Source organism: Lacerta agilis, chromosome 16 (genome assembly GCF_009819535.1).
Source record: "Lacerta agilis isolate rLacAgi1 chromosome 16, rLacAgi1.pri, whole genome shotgun sequence".
Taxonomy (NCBI): Eukaryota; Metazoa; Chordata; class Lepidosauria; order Squamata; family Lacertidae; genus Lacerta; species Lacerta agilis.
Window position 1 is genome coordinate 6,605,927 of NC_046327.1, and position 18,055 is coordinate 6,623,981.

The window sequence follows — 18,055 nt, forward strand, 5'->3', positions numbered from 1 at the left end:
ATAGCAGTAAAAACGAGGTGTTGCGAGCAGGGGAAGAGTATGCAAACAGAGAAGTGTAACTGAAATATATTTCATGCTCTTTATTCAGCTCATAGTAGTGAGGAATGCAGCTCCCCCAAAACGTTTGCTTTATATACACTATTTACACAATGGGCCCCACGTGATTGGCTAATTCCGGGATACTGCTGTATGCCAATCAGGTTGTGGATTCACTTCCACCTGGAGCTGGATTGGGTGGCTCCTGTGGACCAATCAGACTGCTGCAATCTCAATCCTATTGTTCTGGGACCAATCAGACTGCTGCAAACTCAATCCTGGGACCAGTCAGACTGCTGCAATCTCAATCCTATTGTTCTAGGACCAATCAGACTGCTGCAGTTTGGATCCTATTCAACTCAGTACATAACAGTAACTAAGCAAGTCATACAGTAATAAAGATACGCAGACTGCCTGCTTGTAGGTCCTTACAAGGATCAATTGTTGCCTCTCTGGGCAGTCTCTAAGGAACACTGCTAAATTAAGGCACATGGGAGAACTCTAAGGTCTCTATCTCTTTTGTCCTGCCAGAGACATCTGCTCTTTCCTCGCCGTCTACATTTCTGCCTAACGGTTGCCCTGTTTGCCAACATATTTCTCATTATTTTTAACTAATGCCGTAAGCATGAGTGCTTTTGCCTGAGGAAACGCAATGCGAACCGCTCACCCATGGTTCAACTCTGCAGAAACATTTTGATGACTATTTATATTATCTAGCACAACGAGCGTCGGGTGAGGCGCTCGGAGTGCAGAGGTTTCCTCGCACAGGGGCCCTTCTGAATTCAGCCAGGTGTGAGCTGACTGTTTTAAAGAAGAGGTGAAGAAGCTGGCAGAGGTTCTTGATGCAGCCTCTCTGGCTCTGGGCTGCAAGCTGTGCTCTGTTGCACGCTGAAATCTGCCAGATCTTTTGGTGCAATTATTTTTTTCTCTTCAACTGTTTTTAGCCCCTCATTGTTGTGTATACAGTAAGAAGAGGGCCCACTGAAGATCTCAACATCTGAAGAGTTCCAAAGGGGGAGGGGAGAGTCCTCTTGAAATCCAAACTTCTACACCAAACTCACCCAAATTCTACACCAAGAAAAGTCAACTTCTGTGACCAAATCAGTGAGATTTGCTCATTAGGGGTAATTTACTTTCTTCCTAACGTCCATGGGAAATTGCTCAGTCTCCCTTTGGCTTTGGAGAGTTGTGCTGCCGGCGGGGCTGGAGGGTGGAGGTGCTCTCCTCAGGCCATGGCGCCTTGCGGCAGTAGCCTCAGTGGCTAAGACGTCCCTGACTGGACATCCCTATTTTCATCGAACAAATGTTGAAGGTTACGTGAGCCTAAAGTGCCCTTTTGTCCTTTGAGAACCCCATGCTATCTCTTCTTTGAAGAATGGCAGCTGCTGTTTGTGGCCTTGAAGATTAGTTCTGTATTGAAAGAGTAATCAGTATAAGGGACAGTGAATATAGACTGTGTGTAAATGGCTTTATTATCCTCACAGAAGGTCACACAAAAAATGGAGTCACTTATTTTAGGAAGCTCGGCCTGGCACCAGTACTTAATCCCTCCGGGATACGACTCTGCCTCTGATTTTGTTATGTGAACCATAACTCTTCTGTGCAATGCTTTTCAAATCAAAATGGATCTCTCTCTCTCTCTCTCTCTCTCTCTCTCTCTCTCTCTCTCTCTCTCTCTCTGGGAGGGCTTAATTTCCATGTGATTTTCCATGACTGCTAATTCAGGGAAAATCTGTCTCAGTTGAAGACAATGGCTCAGAGTTGTGAAATGTGTGGGGCAGTTTTTAATACTGATACAAACACGAAAACTAGTGAACTGATATTAAACAATCGAAACATTCTAAAGATCACATAAAAACCAAACAAAATACACTGGTGAACTGTGCGTCTTTGTTACACGCTTTGGAAGGAATATGTCAATAAATGCCAAACATATAGGATCAATTTTCAACAGCAGACTTGCGAATTTAACAGCAACCTTATTTAAACCGTGAAGACATGATATCTAAATGAAGAAAATCCAAACTGTTATAAGAATTTAAGGTGTCAAATATATAATTTAAACATTCACAAATTTACAATGCAAACACATACATAAGTATATAAACCACATGTCTGATATAGTTCTTGTTGTTGTTGTTGTTCAGTCGTTCAGTCGTGTCCGACTCTTTGTGACCCCATGGACCAGAGCACGCCAGGCACGCCTGTCCTTCACTGCCTCTCGCAGTTTGGCCAAACTCATGCTAGTAGCTTTGAGAACACTGTCCAGCCATCTCATCCTCTGTCGTCCCCTTCTCCTCGTGCCCTCCATCTTTCCCAACATCAGGGTATTTTCCAGGGAGTCTTCTCTTCTCATGAGGTGGCCAAAGTACTGGAGCCTCAACTTCAGGATCTGTCCTTCTAGTGAGCACTCAGGGCCGATTTCCTTGAGAATGGATAGGTTTGATCTTCTTGCAGTCCATGGGACTCTCAAGAGTCTCCTCCAGCACCATAATTCAAAAGCATCAATTCTTCGGCGATCAGCCTTCTTGATGGTCCAGCTCTCACTTCCGTACATTACTACTGGGAAAACCATAGCTTTAACTATACGGACCTTTGTCGGCAAGGTGATGTCTTTGCTTTTTAAGATGCTGTCTAGGTTTGTCATTGCTTTTCTCCCAAGAAGCAGGCGTCTTCTAATTTCGTGACAGCTGTCACCATCTGCAGTGATCATGGAACCCAAGAAAGTGAAATCTCTCACTGCCTCCATTTCTTCCCCTTCTATTTGCCCTTCTATTTGCCAGGAGGTGATGGGATCAGTGGCCATGATCTTAGTTTATTGATGTTAAGCTTCAGACCATATTTTGCGCTTTCCTCTTTCACCCTCATTAAAAGGTTCTTCAGTTCCCCATCCCTTTTGCCATCAAGTACTGTCTGAAATAGTACAGGAGAACAATCCTGAAGCCATTTTGACTCTCTCAGTGACTGCAAATATACCTTTGCAGTAGGGAGGAAAATAGGGAAAGCCTTCCCATTGTCTCTTTGCTTACAAATCCTGTCTTAAGGGCGTATACTAAAGTAGCATAGAAAATAAATTATTAAAAGTGGGCCCTATGTTCCGAGCTGCAAAAGTGGGCCATGGTTCTGGAAAGCTTGAAGGCTACTGAACTAGCCTTCCAGGCAGCAAGGAAACTTAAAGAGTTAATAAAAAGGAATGCAGGAAAAATATGAACCCAGTTCTCCTAAAGGCCAACCCAAGCTTGGTTCAGGGTTTTATTTTTGCATAAAGGTCTAGTTGTGTCCTTAACCGGGTGAAGTCCCTTCACTCACATCAGCGCAGAAGGCAAAACAGGATGTGGCAATGAATAACCAAGCATGTACTGGGATGGCCCTATTTGGAATGAATCTGGCCTACTAAAATCCAATTATGTTTGTAACTGTAATTTGGCCAGGCATGCCCTGTTCCTGCAGGAGACCATCAAACTGCATTCAAAAACCTGGAAGTTAAATAGCGAGGGTATTATTCATTTCAGGGTCTTTAATTTTCCATTAATCCCTTCATAAACAATTGAGGAGGGAAATTACTCAGTGGCAAAGGATTATCAAGCGGATACAGTATTTGCACTCCATGTAATTGAATACTTTCTTGCACTTCCAATATTGTCTTAGCGGCAAAGCCCACGCTACAGAGCCAGGGTGAGATTTGAAGTCACCCACAATGCAGAATGAAAAGTTAATGGATGCTCATATATCACCGGTAAGATTGGCTTCAGTTTACCCTCAACTCTTTGAAAGAAAATTGAGTTTGCATAGTTCGAGGAACAGAAGAAGCTGGGATTGTCAGTGACTGGGCAGAGGAGGAATGGTGGAGACCATTTCAGGTAGGAGGAAGAGGAAGACAGTATAGATCAGGGGTCAGCAAACATTTTCAGCAGGGGGCCGGTCCACTGTCCCTCAGACCTTGGGGGGGTGGACTGTATTTTGAAGGAAAAAAATGAACGAATTCCTATGCCCCACAAATAACCCAGAGATGCATTTTAAATAAAAGGACATATTCTACTCATGTAAAAACACCAGGCAGGCCCCACAAATAACCCAGAGATGCATTTTAAATAAAAGGACACATTCTACTCATGTAAAAACACGCTGATTCCCAGGCCGTCCGCGGGCCGCATTTGGAAGGCGATTGGGCCGCATCCGGCCCCTGGGCCTTAGTTTGGGGACCCCTGGTATAGATTTACAACAGAGGTTTGAGGGAAGTCGCAGCTCACAGGCAGATGAGGGGGGAAGTTGGGAAATCATGGGAGAGCCAGAGCAACAGCTGACTGACACGTTGTCATTATAGAAAGCATTCCAGACCCTCCATTTCCCAGGAACCGGCGAGCCTGGAAAGTAGGAGAGCAAAGAGCTCAAAGACAGAGGGCACATAGCAGCACCCGTAGAAGTCACGAATAAGGTAACACAAGAGACAGGGTGTGGAGATTCACTTGGGACAACAACATTATCCAAGAGGCTGGGTTCTATAGCCTCTCTCTGAAATAAAAAAGGACGGTAAGAAACTTTTCCTTGTCTTTATAATTTCCTGGGCAACCAGCTGGGAGCCGCTGGCAGCATCCTGACAGGGATGGGATGTAGTCCAACATTCTGAACCAAAGCCATGACTCCGAGCATATTAGCCTGAATGAGGCAGTAGAAGCAGGGAAGTCTACTCACCCTCTTAGGTGGGCACCGTTGTGGGCCAGTGCTCGTTCCCGTCGTGATCCAGTGACAGAGGCCCTTAATCTCGGCTACTTCCCAGGTGGCAAAGGACACCCCTGGACCGATCTTGCGGCCCACTTGCAGAATTAGCCAGTTTCAAGGGGGCATGGGGACAGGCCACGCAGTGGCAAAAGATTATCAAGCTGATACAGTATCTGCACTCCATGTAATTGAGCAGACCCAGCTGGGCTTGCTGGCTTCACTTGGGTACACCCCCTGGGGATTTAAAGAGGCCCATGGCTGAACTTAGCAGTCCCTTCATTGCTGGACCACCCACCCAAAAAGCCATCCACTCATCTTCCCTCCCCACTACTCTTATGTGTGCTGCTTTGATCAACTTCGCTATAGACATGGTTGGTCGCCATATTTGGGGCCAGGTTGGAATTTACCCATCTGGCAAATTGGCTCTGCCACCTGGTCTTCACCATCCTCATAGCAATCGCCGCCACAACTTTGGAGGTTTGGGCATTGGGTAGGCTTAGTCTTTGGCAGAGCGGAGGTTGCAGCCTCTGCCTGCCCCTCCGGAAAATGGGGTATTGTCAGGGTACTGCCAGCGGCTACTGGCTGCCTGCCCAGTAAAGCAGAGAGACAGAGAAAAAGTGAGCTTTTCGGTTCTTTTATTATTACAATTGCCAGGACAAAATTCCATCCGCACCATTCATTCTCCAACATTGCCTCGAGTGAAGCTCCACCCCTTCTCTGTTACTTCCCTGTTCATCAGACTCCTCCTTTTCACTAGGCGACTGCTACCCGTAAGTGCCCTCTGCCTTTGAGCTTGCTGTTCTGCTATTCTCAATGAGCGCCTGGTTTTGGGGGAGGGAATGGGTTCTGGGATATTCTCCAGCAACAGTATGTCCAATCAGTTGCTGCTCAGGCTCTGCCAGTTCAATGCTACCTGGTTCCTGCTCCTCATCTCCCATTATTTCTCAACTTCTTCTTCTTCTTCTTCCTCTTCCTCTTCTTCCTCTTCTTCTTCCTCCTCCTCCTCCTCCCTCTTCCTGGGTGTGACCTGCGCCAAACCACTCCTGTAGATCTATATTATCTGCCCCTTCTTCCTCTCTGGAAGGCTCTTGGGGAGGCGGCCTCCACCATTCCTCTTTATCTGCTCAGTCCCTGACAGGTATCCTGTTAAAGGGATCCAGGGAAGATACTCCTATCTGGATGCTTGGGCGGCGGCTAGGACCACAACACACCCCAAGTGCAATCTAGGGGGGGGGGGAGCTACTCTTTGATGTAGGTCAAGAGCTCCCTCTCTTCCAATTGACCTAAAATTAATTACTTCTGGCAGGCAGGCCCAGCAGAGGTGTGGTCTTCCCAATGCCTAGGCCAAGTCCAGCTTTGAGTTCTTCGATGTTACCAGGTAAATACCGCCAGGAGCCCCATAGATATTTCCTTCCAAATGCTCATAAAGTAGCTGCACATGGGTTGCCAGGCAACAAGGCAGGTGTATGTGCTTAATTCTGCATCGCCCACTGCAGGTGGCCTGCAGATCATTGTTAATGGCCTTCCATCACCAACCTGCCCCAGCTGGGCTCTGAAACCAGAGATAAACCCAGGAAAGGCAGAGGCCGGTATGGTGTTGGTGAATGTCACCTGAACATGAGAAGTGAGTGGCGCTGTGGTCTAAACCACTGAGACTCTTGGGCTTGCCCAATGTCGGCGGTTTGAATCCGCTCTACAGTGGTGAGTTCCCATTGCTCTGTCCCAGCTCCTGCCAACCTAGCAGTTCAAAAGCACACCAATGCAAGTAGATAAATAGGTACCGCTGTGGCGGGAAGGTAAACGGCCTTTCCATGCATCCTGGCTTCTGTCATGGTTCTCCATGCGCCAGTAGTGGTTTAATCATGCTGGCCACATGACCTGGAAAACTGTCTGTGGACAAACGCCGGCTCGCTCGGCCTGAAAGTGAGATGAGCGCCGCAACCCCATAGTCACCTTTGACTGGACTTAACCGTCCAGGGGTCCTTTACCTTTACCTTTTTTTTGGTAAATGTCACCTGAAGGTGAGAAGTAGAGGAAGGGGTTAAGCACCCCTCCCTTCCTCTTGCTTCCCAGTCCTCCCCCACAGTTGTCCCCCCACCCCCACTCATTCCTCCATCCTGTATTCAGCCGTTCTTCCTGCATTCACGCTGTTTCCTGTTCATAGCTGTCAACCTTTCCCTTTTTTGCGGGAAATTCCCTTATTATAGCATTGGGAAACAGCAGGGAGGGTTGACAGCTATGTTCCTGTTGGAGTTCTGCTGTGTGGTGTAGTGATTAAGAGCGGTAGACTCGTAATCTGGTGAACCGGGTTTGTGTCTCCGCTCCTCCACATGCAGCTGCTGGGTGACCTTGAGCTAGTCACACTTCTTTGAAGTCTCTCAGCCCCGCTCACGTCACAGAGTGTTTGTTGTGGGGGAGGAAGGGAAAGGAGAATGTTAGCCTCTTTGAGACTCATTCGGGTAGTGATAAAGCAGGATATCAAGTCCAAACACTTCTTCTTCTTCTTCTGAGCGAGCAACGTTGTCTGGGTGCCCTGTTACGACTGCTCAGTGAACGAGAAGTGGCAAACGTGGATCTGCAAAGCTCAGTGACTATCCCACCCTCCCAGCCACCAACTATCATTACCAGCTTTCTTTCTTTCTTTCTTTCAAGGTCACTAATGGAACCAGATGTCTAACTCTGCGCCGCTCCTGGGGTGACTCACTTGAAGACGGGAGCCGACAACACCGAGAACGGGGCCACTGAATTATTGACAGCCCCTAACATGCATTATACACAATGTCAAAATACTCCTCTCCCTTCACAAGGAAGAGAGGAAAGGAGTCGACATACATGTCAAAAGCCTGAGGTATTTTCCCCTCCCCACCTCTCTTTTTTAAACGAAGTACAGTGGTACCTCTGGTTAAGTACTTAATTCGTTCCGGAGGTCCGTTCTTAACCTGAAACTGTTCTTAACCTGAAGCACCACTTGAGCTAATGGGGCCTCCCACTGCTGCCGCTGTACAGCCACAGCACCATTTCTGTTCTTATCCTGAAGCAAAGTTCTTAACCTGAAGCGTTATTTCTGGGTTAGCGGAGTCTGTAACCTGAAGCGTCTGTAACCCGAAGCGTATGTAACCCGAGGTACCACTGTATATGCAAAGGGTCGATCTCGGATCCTGCTGAAACTGTATAAAGTGAGAGTGGGATGGGAAAGTAGGGAATATGTGCATAACCAGGGGGCGGGGGGGGGCAACCGCCCCAAGTAAATAAATAAAAATATTTAAGTAAGCGTAGAAAGAATCAAAATATTTGAAACTGAAATGCCCGCTGAGGTCACTTGGATGTTGTTGTGACTCTACTCTATGGTATGTAATCCATTGGTGCAGTCAAGTGCAACATTCCTTATCTTCCTAGAGTGGGCACAGACAGGGGGACATCCAGTCAGTATAACTTCCCGTTCCACTGGTCTGGAGCACCCTCCCCCTGCATGTGACCTGGGAGATGGACGTGGCCCTGGCTGACTCCATAAAAGAGCCGAGTCATGCAGCCATTTTATCAGTCTAGTTTTTCGTTTTCACTTGCTTCACTTACTGCTCAGTCTCGCTGCTCTTTTGCCGCCATGCTGCTCTCCTGCAGCCATTTTGCTGTCTTAATGTAATTTTGCTGTCTGCTGGCTCTCAGCCAGCAGCACATGAGTCCAGTCTCCCTATGAGATGAACTCACAGTTTCTTTGTGTAACCACCAAGTAAAGCCTGCCTTTCAGGGATCATATTGTGAACTGAAATGTGAGTAAACCTTTTGTTACTTTGCTCAGAAAGACTCTTGTGTCTTTATTCTTTTAAGAGGGATCAAAAGGGGACACCGGGGATAAACTTAACTAAGAGATTTGAATGAATCTGCAAACTAGCTTCCAGCTATATTGAGGGGAATTTGCTCTGCTACATCACTTACTAGCGTGAAGGAAAGAAGGATAATACATATTCAATATATCCTTTCCTACAATCCTTAACATTCGCACGTACTCATTTTTGGAAATAGAAATGGTCTTCAAGAGTCAAATTGTCTGCCAATATGTGATATCACTTCAGAGAACTGGGGGCTGGAAGTGCAAGTTCCTGGGAGAATATGATTGTTGGCCAGAGAATGTACATGTTGATCAAGCAAGCGTACACAGTTCAGCCAATGAACGCACATTTACTCATGTGTCTTGGAGATTATGTACATTACCCAGAAAATGTACAAAACTCTGGCAAGATATGCACTTTCCACAACACCTGTTGGAGATTATGCACAATGCCCAGAGGATGTACAAAACACAGCTGAGATATGCACATTCTTCAAGAGCTGTTGGAGCTTATACATATAGGCTGGATCATCTGCTGTCATGAACTGCCTGGGTGCTGAGGAGTGGTGGGAGGCTGCAGCTTGGGAGCCCCCAAGGGACACCCCAGGGGAAGAAAGCTCAGAGCCAGGGGGATGGTGGTGGGACAACGATGAGTGGTCAGATGGAGGAGAGGGAGTAGACTGTGGGGAGGAGGAGGTGTCGGAAGCTGAAGAGGTAACAGGGTTTCGTGAGCAGGAAGAGGCTGTGGCAGAGAGCAGTTCAGACTCCGAGGCTGAAGTGGAGGCTGGAGAGGAACGGGGCCAGGAGGCAGATGGACAGGTTCCCCTTCCCCCCTGGTCTGCTAGGACACACAGAGAAATGGAAAGAGCAGAGCAGAGAACAGTTGTGTGCAGATGCAGTCTTGGGGAAAGCCCTGGAGAGGAGGAGCCTTAGAGGGTGATGGGAGGCGGGGACCTGCAGTCCTCACAACTGCCTTGTTGGAGCCAGACCTACTGGGAAGAGCTTCTGGGATCACTAGGCCTGCGCTCTTTTGGTTTCTTGAATAAAGAGTTAGTTGCCGTGACACCGTGTTTTGCTTTGACTTACACTTACTCCTCTTGTCACCGCCTGGCAAATAAAAGGGGAAGAAATGGAGGCACTGAGAGATTTTACTTTCTTGGGCTCCATGATCACTGCAGATGGCGACAGCAGTCACGAAATTAGAAGACGCCTGCTTCTTGGAAGAAAAGCAATGACAAACCTAGACAGCATCTTAAAAAGCAGAGACATCACCTTGCCGACAAAGGTCCGTATAGTTAAAGCGATGGTTTTCCCAGTAGTAATGTACGGAAGTGAGAGCTGGACCATAAAGAAGGTTGATCGCCGAAGAATTGATGCTTTTGAATTATGGTGCTGGAGGAGACTCTTGAGAGTCCCATGGACTGCAAAAAGATCAAACCTATCCATTCTCAAAGAAATCAGCCCTGAGTGCTCACTGGAAGGGCAGATCCTGAAGTTGAGGCTCCAATACTTTGGCCACCTCATGAGAAGAGAAGACTCCCTGGGAAAGACCCTGGTGTTGGGAAAGATGGAGGGCAAAAGGAGAAGGGGACGGCAGAGGATGAGATGGGTTGGACAGTGTTCATGAAGCGACTGGCATGAGTTTGGCCAAACTGCAGGAGGCAGTGGAGGATAGGAGTGCCTGGCATGCTCTGGTCCATGGGATCACGAAGAGTCGGACACAACTGAACGACTGAAAAACAACACACTTGACTCCAGCTCCTGACATCTGCAGAATTCCCTCTTCCTGAAGAGATTGTATCCACGTTCTCCATGGGTCATGGAAAAGGTGCAAAATGTCTTGTTGCTGTGCAGATTAGGAGCGCAACTCACATTATATATAATTTACGCACATTCATGAGCCCAACTCTATTACTTTTTACACATCTCCCTCAAACCACAACAGCCCCACTAGTCTCAACACTATGTTGTGATGAAGCCTAAGCACACGTAACTGAAATAATTGTGTGTTCTTCCCTTATTCATCACTGCCTTCTGGTTCCTCCTCTTCCTCTGTTGCCTCCCTGGTGTTTATTTCTATCTTGTAAGTCCAGGTGGCACCGTGGGTTAAACCACAGAGCCTAGAGCTTGCCGATCAGAAGGTCAGCAGTTCAAATCCCCGCGACGGGGTGAGCTCCCGTTGCTTGGTCCCAGCTCCTGCCAACCTAGCAGTTTGAAAGCACATCAAAGTGCAAGTAGATAAATAGGTACCGCTCCATCGGGAAGGTAAACGGTGTTACCATGCGCTGCTCTGGTTTGCCAGAAGCAGCTTTGTCATGCTGGCCACATGACCCAGAAGCTGTACGCCGGCTCCCTCAGCCAGTAACGCAAGATGAGCGCCACAACCCCAGAGTCGGACACGACTGGGCCTAATGGTCAGGGGTCCCTTTAACTTTTAAAGTCCATTGGGGCAGGGATTGTCCACTCATTCTTTGTAAAGCATCATGCACATGTATGACCAGCGATCTATGGAGAGAGAGAGAGAGAGAGAGAGAGAGAGAGAGAGAGAGAGAGAGAGAGACTTGTCACCACATATACAAAGAAGTTCATCTTAATATTATGCATGCTGTTCTGGAGGTATGTGATTGGCAGCTTGCACATTAGTGTAATGATGCTCCAATATTGCCATGGAAACTCATGACTGACACATTGCCTGCTACTGTAACGGCCTGTAATGGGAGATTGTGAAAACGGTGATCAACTCCATAATCACGAATGCTTCTCTTTTTCTCCTGATTGTTTCACTCGATTGCTGCTTCATCCAATGCATCACTATAAGCATGTACAAATTGCCATTTACCACAGCTCCAGTGCACTCCCCCCGCTGGTGTTTGAAGCTGAGTTCACATGATGTTGGCCGCAATCCATAGAAATCCTGTAGTTCATTGAGAAATGCTGCTGCTCCGTGCATTTTCTATCAAAATAGCTTTCAACCAATTTGAAAATATAAGTCGTAGTTAAGATGAGGTGTGTACATTTGAGACAGCCATTGCACATGTGCAGATGACAGCTTCACTGAATAATAATAATAATAATAATAATAATAATAATAATAATAATAATAATAATAATTTATACCCCAGCCACTCTGGGTGGCTCGCAACTGAATAGTAAAAACACAGTACAGCATGAAACATTAAAAACTTCCCTAAACAGGGCTGCCTTCAGGTGTCCTTTAAAAGTAAGATAGTTGCTTATTGTTTGACATCTGATGGGAGGGTGTTCCACAGGGCAGGCGCCACTACCGAGAAGGCCCTCTGCCTGGTTCCCTGTAACCTCACTTCTCGCAGGGAAGGAACCGCCAGAAGGCCCTCAGAGCTGGACCTCAGTGTCCGGGTTGAACAATGGGGATCAGATGCTCCTTCAGGTCTACTGGACCGAGGCCGTTTAGGGCTTTAAAGTTCAGTACCAACACTTTGAATTGTGCTCGGAAATGTACCGGGAGCCAATACAGATCTCTCAGGACCAGTGTTATATGGTCTCGGAAGCTGCTCCCAGTCACCAGTCTAGCTGCCGCATTCTAGATTAATTGCAGTTTCCGAGCCACCTTCAAAGGTAGCCCCACATAGAGTGCATTGCAGTAGTTCAAGTGGGAGATAACTAGAGCATGCACCACTCTGGTGAGACAGTAAACGGGCAGGTAGGGTCTCAGCCTGCGTACCAGATGGACCAGGATTTTGGCACGGGGTGTGCATCAGGTGATGACATCCCCACACCCACACCAGGTAAACCAGTCTGAGGGTCCTTTGTGACCAAAAAACGCAGGATGAGAAATGCTACCAAGCAACCAATAAAAAAATAATGTGGATCTTACACCATCCTCCTTTTCCTTTCCGTGCTGACGATCTGCCAAGAAACCCCTGTGTTCTGCTGAGGATTCAGGGAACTGTTCTAGAGTACACACCTGATTCGCTCAGGATGCTAAACTTTCCTTTGGGGCGACAATTCCTTGAAGCTGCATGTGCTGGAGAAGCTTGGCAAACAGAGAGAAGCAGTCTTTCAAGGAAGGTTGACCACCATTATTGATTTTGTCTCTGTGCATCCTCTCAGATTGCCCCAGAGCACGTTTTGAAAACTACTGTATTATATAAATGCTACTCAGTGGTGCCATTAGGGAAAGAAGTTCAGGGCCTCACCCGCAAGCTGTCTTAAGCATGCGATAGCCGGATCGCAACTATCCCTAGATGTGGAAGATTAGGGCGATGTGCTAGCAGAACGTACCGGCAAAGTGGAATGATAAGGACTCACACTATGTCTGGAAGATGTTGGAGAAAGGATAGTCACATGGCACCCACTGCCTGCCCTAGATGGTGAGCTGTTCCTATTGGAGTGTCTGGGTGAGCTTGTTGTTGTTGTTTAGTCGTGTCTGACTCTTCATGACCCCATGGACCAGAGCACACCAGGCACTCCTGTCTTCCACTGCCTCCCGCAGTTTGGTCAGACTCATGTTGGTAGCTTCGTGAACACTGTCCAACCATCTCATCCTCTGTCGTCCCCTTCTCCTTGTGCCCTCCATCTTTCCCAACATCAGGGTCTTTTCCAGGGAGTCTTCTCTTCTCATGAGGTGGCCAAAGTACTGGAGCCTCAGCTTCAGGTTCTGTCCTTCCAGTGAGCACTCAGGGCTGATTTCCTTCAGAATGGATAGGTTTGATCTTCTTGCAGTCCATGGGACTTGTAGTGTCGTTAATAACTGGAGGCAAGAATCAGGTACAACATCTCTTTATTTCAGACACAGGGAAGAGCTAACAGGAAAGGAGAAAACGGGGGTTTATATAGAAACAGTCATCTAGTAGGGAAAAGATACATTTTGGCAGGAACCAATGGCATGTCTTCCCTCCTGTGGAAACCAATCCAGCAGAGGATCCAAATCCTGCTCCCTGAATCAGCAAATGATTGCCGTTCCCGCTGTAACTTATACATTCAAATAAGGTCTACAACACAATACACTATATTAAACATCTTGACTGTGTTATTGCTTAATACACAACAGGACTCTCAAGAGTCTCCTCCAGCACCATAATTCAGAAGCATCAATTCTTCGGCGATCAGCCTTCTTTATGGTCCAGCTCTCACTTCCATACATCACTACTGGGAAAACCAAAGCTTTAACTATATGGACCTTTGTCAGCAAGGTGATGTCTCTGCTTGGAGGGGACAAACTGGCCCCTCGTCCTGATGATGTTGAAGTTCTGAAATCCCGATGGCGACGTCTGCCAGAGCCCCGTGAAGATGACCTGCTTGAAACAGATTGCCTACCGGCAGCCCGAGAAAAATGACCTGCCCCTACCAGAGTGCCTGGGATGGATTGGATGGGATTGGCAGAACCTGTGAGCCTCTATAGCAGCCGAGGGGAAAGAGGAGGCTAGCAAAGATGGCGCTTACTGCAAAGATGGCAACCACTGCTCACCAAGAAGGATGATAAGCGGCCATTATTAGCCAGTTTATGCCCCGAAGCTATACACGGCCTTAAAAGACTGCCAAAACGGTGCTGAAAGAGTTCCTCCATTACCTAGCCCTTTCCCCCTTGGGCACCCAAGTACAACAGACTCATGCCTCAAGCCAGTTGTGAGTGATATATGTACACATCAAATCCCCTGCTTTTCTCAGCAAAATGCATCTCGGCATAATGCATGAGCGTTGAGATCAAGGCCAGGGAAGTCCTTCCCACTGCAATGTGCGATTATTCCTCAGGGGTACCAGGCTCTGATCAACTCATAGGGTTTTTTGCATACCGAGTCTGAAATATACTCAGAGTCAAGTGTGGATTTCATGGTCTTTATTCAGCTCATAGTAGCGAGGAATGGAAGTTCCCCCAAAAGGTCTGCTTTATATACATTATTTACACAATGGGCCCCACGTGATTGGCTAATTACGGGATACTCCTGTATGCCAATCAGGTTGCGGATTCACTTCCACCTGGAGCTGGATTGGCTGGCTCCTGTGGACCAATCAGACTGCTGCATTCTGGATCCTATTGTTCTAGGACCAATCAGACTGCTGCATTCTGGATCCTATTGTTCTAGGACCAATCAGACTGCTGCATTCTGAATCCTATTGCTCTAGGACCAATCAGACTGCTGCATTCTGAAACCTATTGTTCTAGGACCAATCAGACTGCTGCATTTTGGATCCTATTCAACTGAGTACATAACAAAGTCGCTGTGTCAAATGCACACAACTCCCTTGCTCTGAAAGTGGGGGTGGCTGCCCTGTCTTAGATGGGAAACGTCTGGTAAGTAGAGACCTGTATTTCTTGCTTATAAAAAGTCTAGTATACACCACGCACACTATACATAATAAAGGATGTTTGCAGTGGTGATGGTGGTGAAAGCACAAAAAATAACACTCCAAAAGTTTAAATTGTCCAGGTTTAAATTTGTCCAGTTTGCTTCGGCTTTACATTCCGAGTGACTTCCATTCAAGCAGATGGCACCGTTTCAATCCCTTCTTTCTCCTTTAAACCTGATCCCTGGTGAATTGTACATCTCGAGTCGGCCTACACAGCAATCTGGCAGTGCACCCAAACTGAGTCACTTTGTATTTCAGCAATTGTTCAGTCAATACGATTTCTTTTTTTTAGAAAAAAAATGTTCCAAATGAATGCCTTTTATTGTTGATCGTATATTGTGACAGAACGTTTTGAGTCACATATGTGCGCCTCTCCCACTTTCCTGTATCTCTTCCTTCTTTGGGAATCCGCTTGTTTGGATAATTCAGTCCTACAGTGAATTTACAGCAGGAGTCACAAGCGATATACGGTCAGAATAACACGTTCTTCTTTGCTCGGATTCGGCAAGCTGGAATCGTTCTGACTATCTAGTTTTGTAAAGCAGAAAGCTAGGCGAAGCATTTGACATCGTTAGCTCCTAAATGCCACTGAACAGACAAAAACCTTTGGATCTTTCTTTAAAAAAAAAGAAGTGATTTCTTGCTCCTTCCTTTACTTACAGTTTTTTTAAAAAGTCATCACACAATTCTTCAATAGTTGATAATAGCCAGCTGAAAGTATGAACTGTCTCCACTGAAAAGTCCTGTGTTCGAGTAAGCGGTTTCAAATGGAAATGGACCCTCCTTGGGAGGGTGCAAGGAAGTGTGACCTCCCAAACTTGGGTTTCCAGCTGTTTTCGGATTACAATTCCCATTATCCCTGACCACTTGTCTTCCTAGCTAGGGATGATGGGAGTTGTAGTCCAAAAAACAGCTTCCCTTCTATTTAGCATCTTTCCGCAGGGCCTGCAAGATGGAGCTGTTCCACCTGGCCTTTGGGTTGGTTTCTGTTTGATATTTATGCTTCATTCTTTTATTCGTGGGTTATTTGAAAATGAGACTGCAGTTTTAATATTGAAATTTTTAAATTTGTATTTTAATCTGTTATTTTAAATTGATTGTGTTTATGTTTTTGTTGTGATTTTAATTAGTGTTAGCCGCCCTGAGCCCGGTTTTTGGCTGGGAAGGGTGGGGTATAAATAAAATTGTATTATTATTATTATTATTATTATTATTATTATTATTTCCATTGTTCAGGTGGTGAACAACAGTAGCCAACACAGAAGCAACCATACGGAAGCATGAGCAGTCTTGGGATGCAGAAGTACAATAAGTTGTTACAAAAACATCCTAAAGAGGGGAAATCCCAAAAATAACCCAATGAGGACTGAAGATGGTCAGTAGCCATGAAAGGCTAATTGAAATGAGATCAGAACGAAGCAGGGATTGAATAGAGTGGAGTGGCTGGAGGAAGCCCAAAGACCAGAACTCCCCACTGATATCGTACCTGGAACTTCTCAGACCTTGGAAGTTGTTTGAAGCATTTAATAATACTGCAGCTCGGGCTAAGGATGGGTGTTGGGGATTTCTATCTGTGATGGGTCATTTACATATGCCAGTTATCACTTGATGGTGCAGCAATCAAGTGCATGTATGAACGTATATGTACATATGTGAGAACATATGTCTGTGCATGTAGTTTATGGCTGCTTGTTGGGTCCAATGGTGGAGCTTCAAGCTCTGGCAGGGGGGATGGGGAGCAGGCGGGGGCATAGCTGGTGCGCTGCCCGCAGGGGTGTGGCACACATCCTGGGGGCATGGTGCGCGTCCAGCAAGGGCATGGCACGTGTCCTGGGGGCGTGGCGCACTGCCTGAGGCTGCTTGATGCCCAGCACAGGGGGGCAGCCACGATGGCACCCCACCAGGATCATGCCGCCAGGGGCGATGCGCTCCCCCCGCACCCCTGTTCCTCCGCCAGTGGTTGGGTCCATTGCTCTGCCTCTTCCCCAATGCTACCAGTTAGCATGTGCCCACTTCACTAATTCTTATTTTTCACACTGTGGCTACAAACACTTGAGAGCCACCATTAAGACACTAACCCTATGCACGCATCTCCGCTGACTTTAGCAAACCAGCCCCCAACTTAATGTGATGAGAGAATCAGCCCCTGAATTTCTTTAAATATTTAAGATCTCCTGCAAGACCACTGCGTGCCATAAATGAAATAGGCAATAGGATTTCTCCAGTCAGCTGTCACACAGAGCAGTCACAAATATAATCCTGGTTTGTTTCCCAGAATTTGGCATCTCTTGTGCTGTGCTTTTTTTTTCTAAGAGTATTCTTGCTCAGATAGTTCCTTCAAGGTCTTGGATAGCAATAAAACAAACAAACCCAGCAGAGCCATTAAGAGATTGCCTGACTTCGATGGCCTGTACATTCTAGTAAGATTCATTCAAATATCTTATTGCTGTGATTTTCTTGTGGGGGGGGGGGAATTGAACGGATACTTCTTTCTGCGTTAAGGTCATTTTCTTTTGCTACAAGTAAAACCAAGAATTAATATAACAAGCCGCAATAATGCAGAAAGAAATGGCTGCCAGCATAACATGCATTGTTTCCCCCAAAGGATCCCCGGAACTGTAGTTTACCCCTTACAGGGTGATGATTCCCAGCACCCTTAAACTACATTTCCCAGTATTCTTTGGGGGAAGATGTGTGCTTTAGCTGTATGGTACAAAGCCCTGAACAATTTGGGGACAGTTATTTCCCTCTAAATGTGCACCTACATATATGCATTAACATTTGCAAATTTTATGCAAACTTGTGCCCCTTTAGTTCTTTGTGGGGAGGGGGGTTGCATGCCCCCTTCTTATAAAGGTAAAGGTAAAGGGAGCCCTGACCGTTAGGTCCAGTCGCGGATGACTCTGGGGTTGTGCACTCATCTCTCTCTATAGGCCGAGGGAGCCGGCGTTTGTCCGCAGACAACTTCTGGGTTATGTGGCCAGCGAACCAGAGCAGCGCACAGAAATGCCATTTACTTTCCCGCCGGAGCGGTACCTATTTGTCTACTTGCACTTCATGCTTTTGAACTGCTAGGTTGCCAGGAGCTTGGACCAAGCAACGGGAGCTCACCCCGCCGCAGGGATTCGAACCGCCGACCTTCTGATC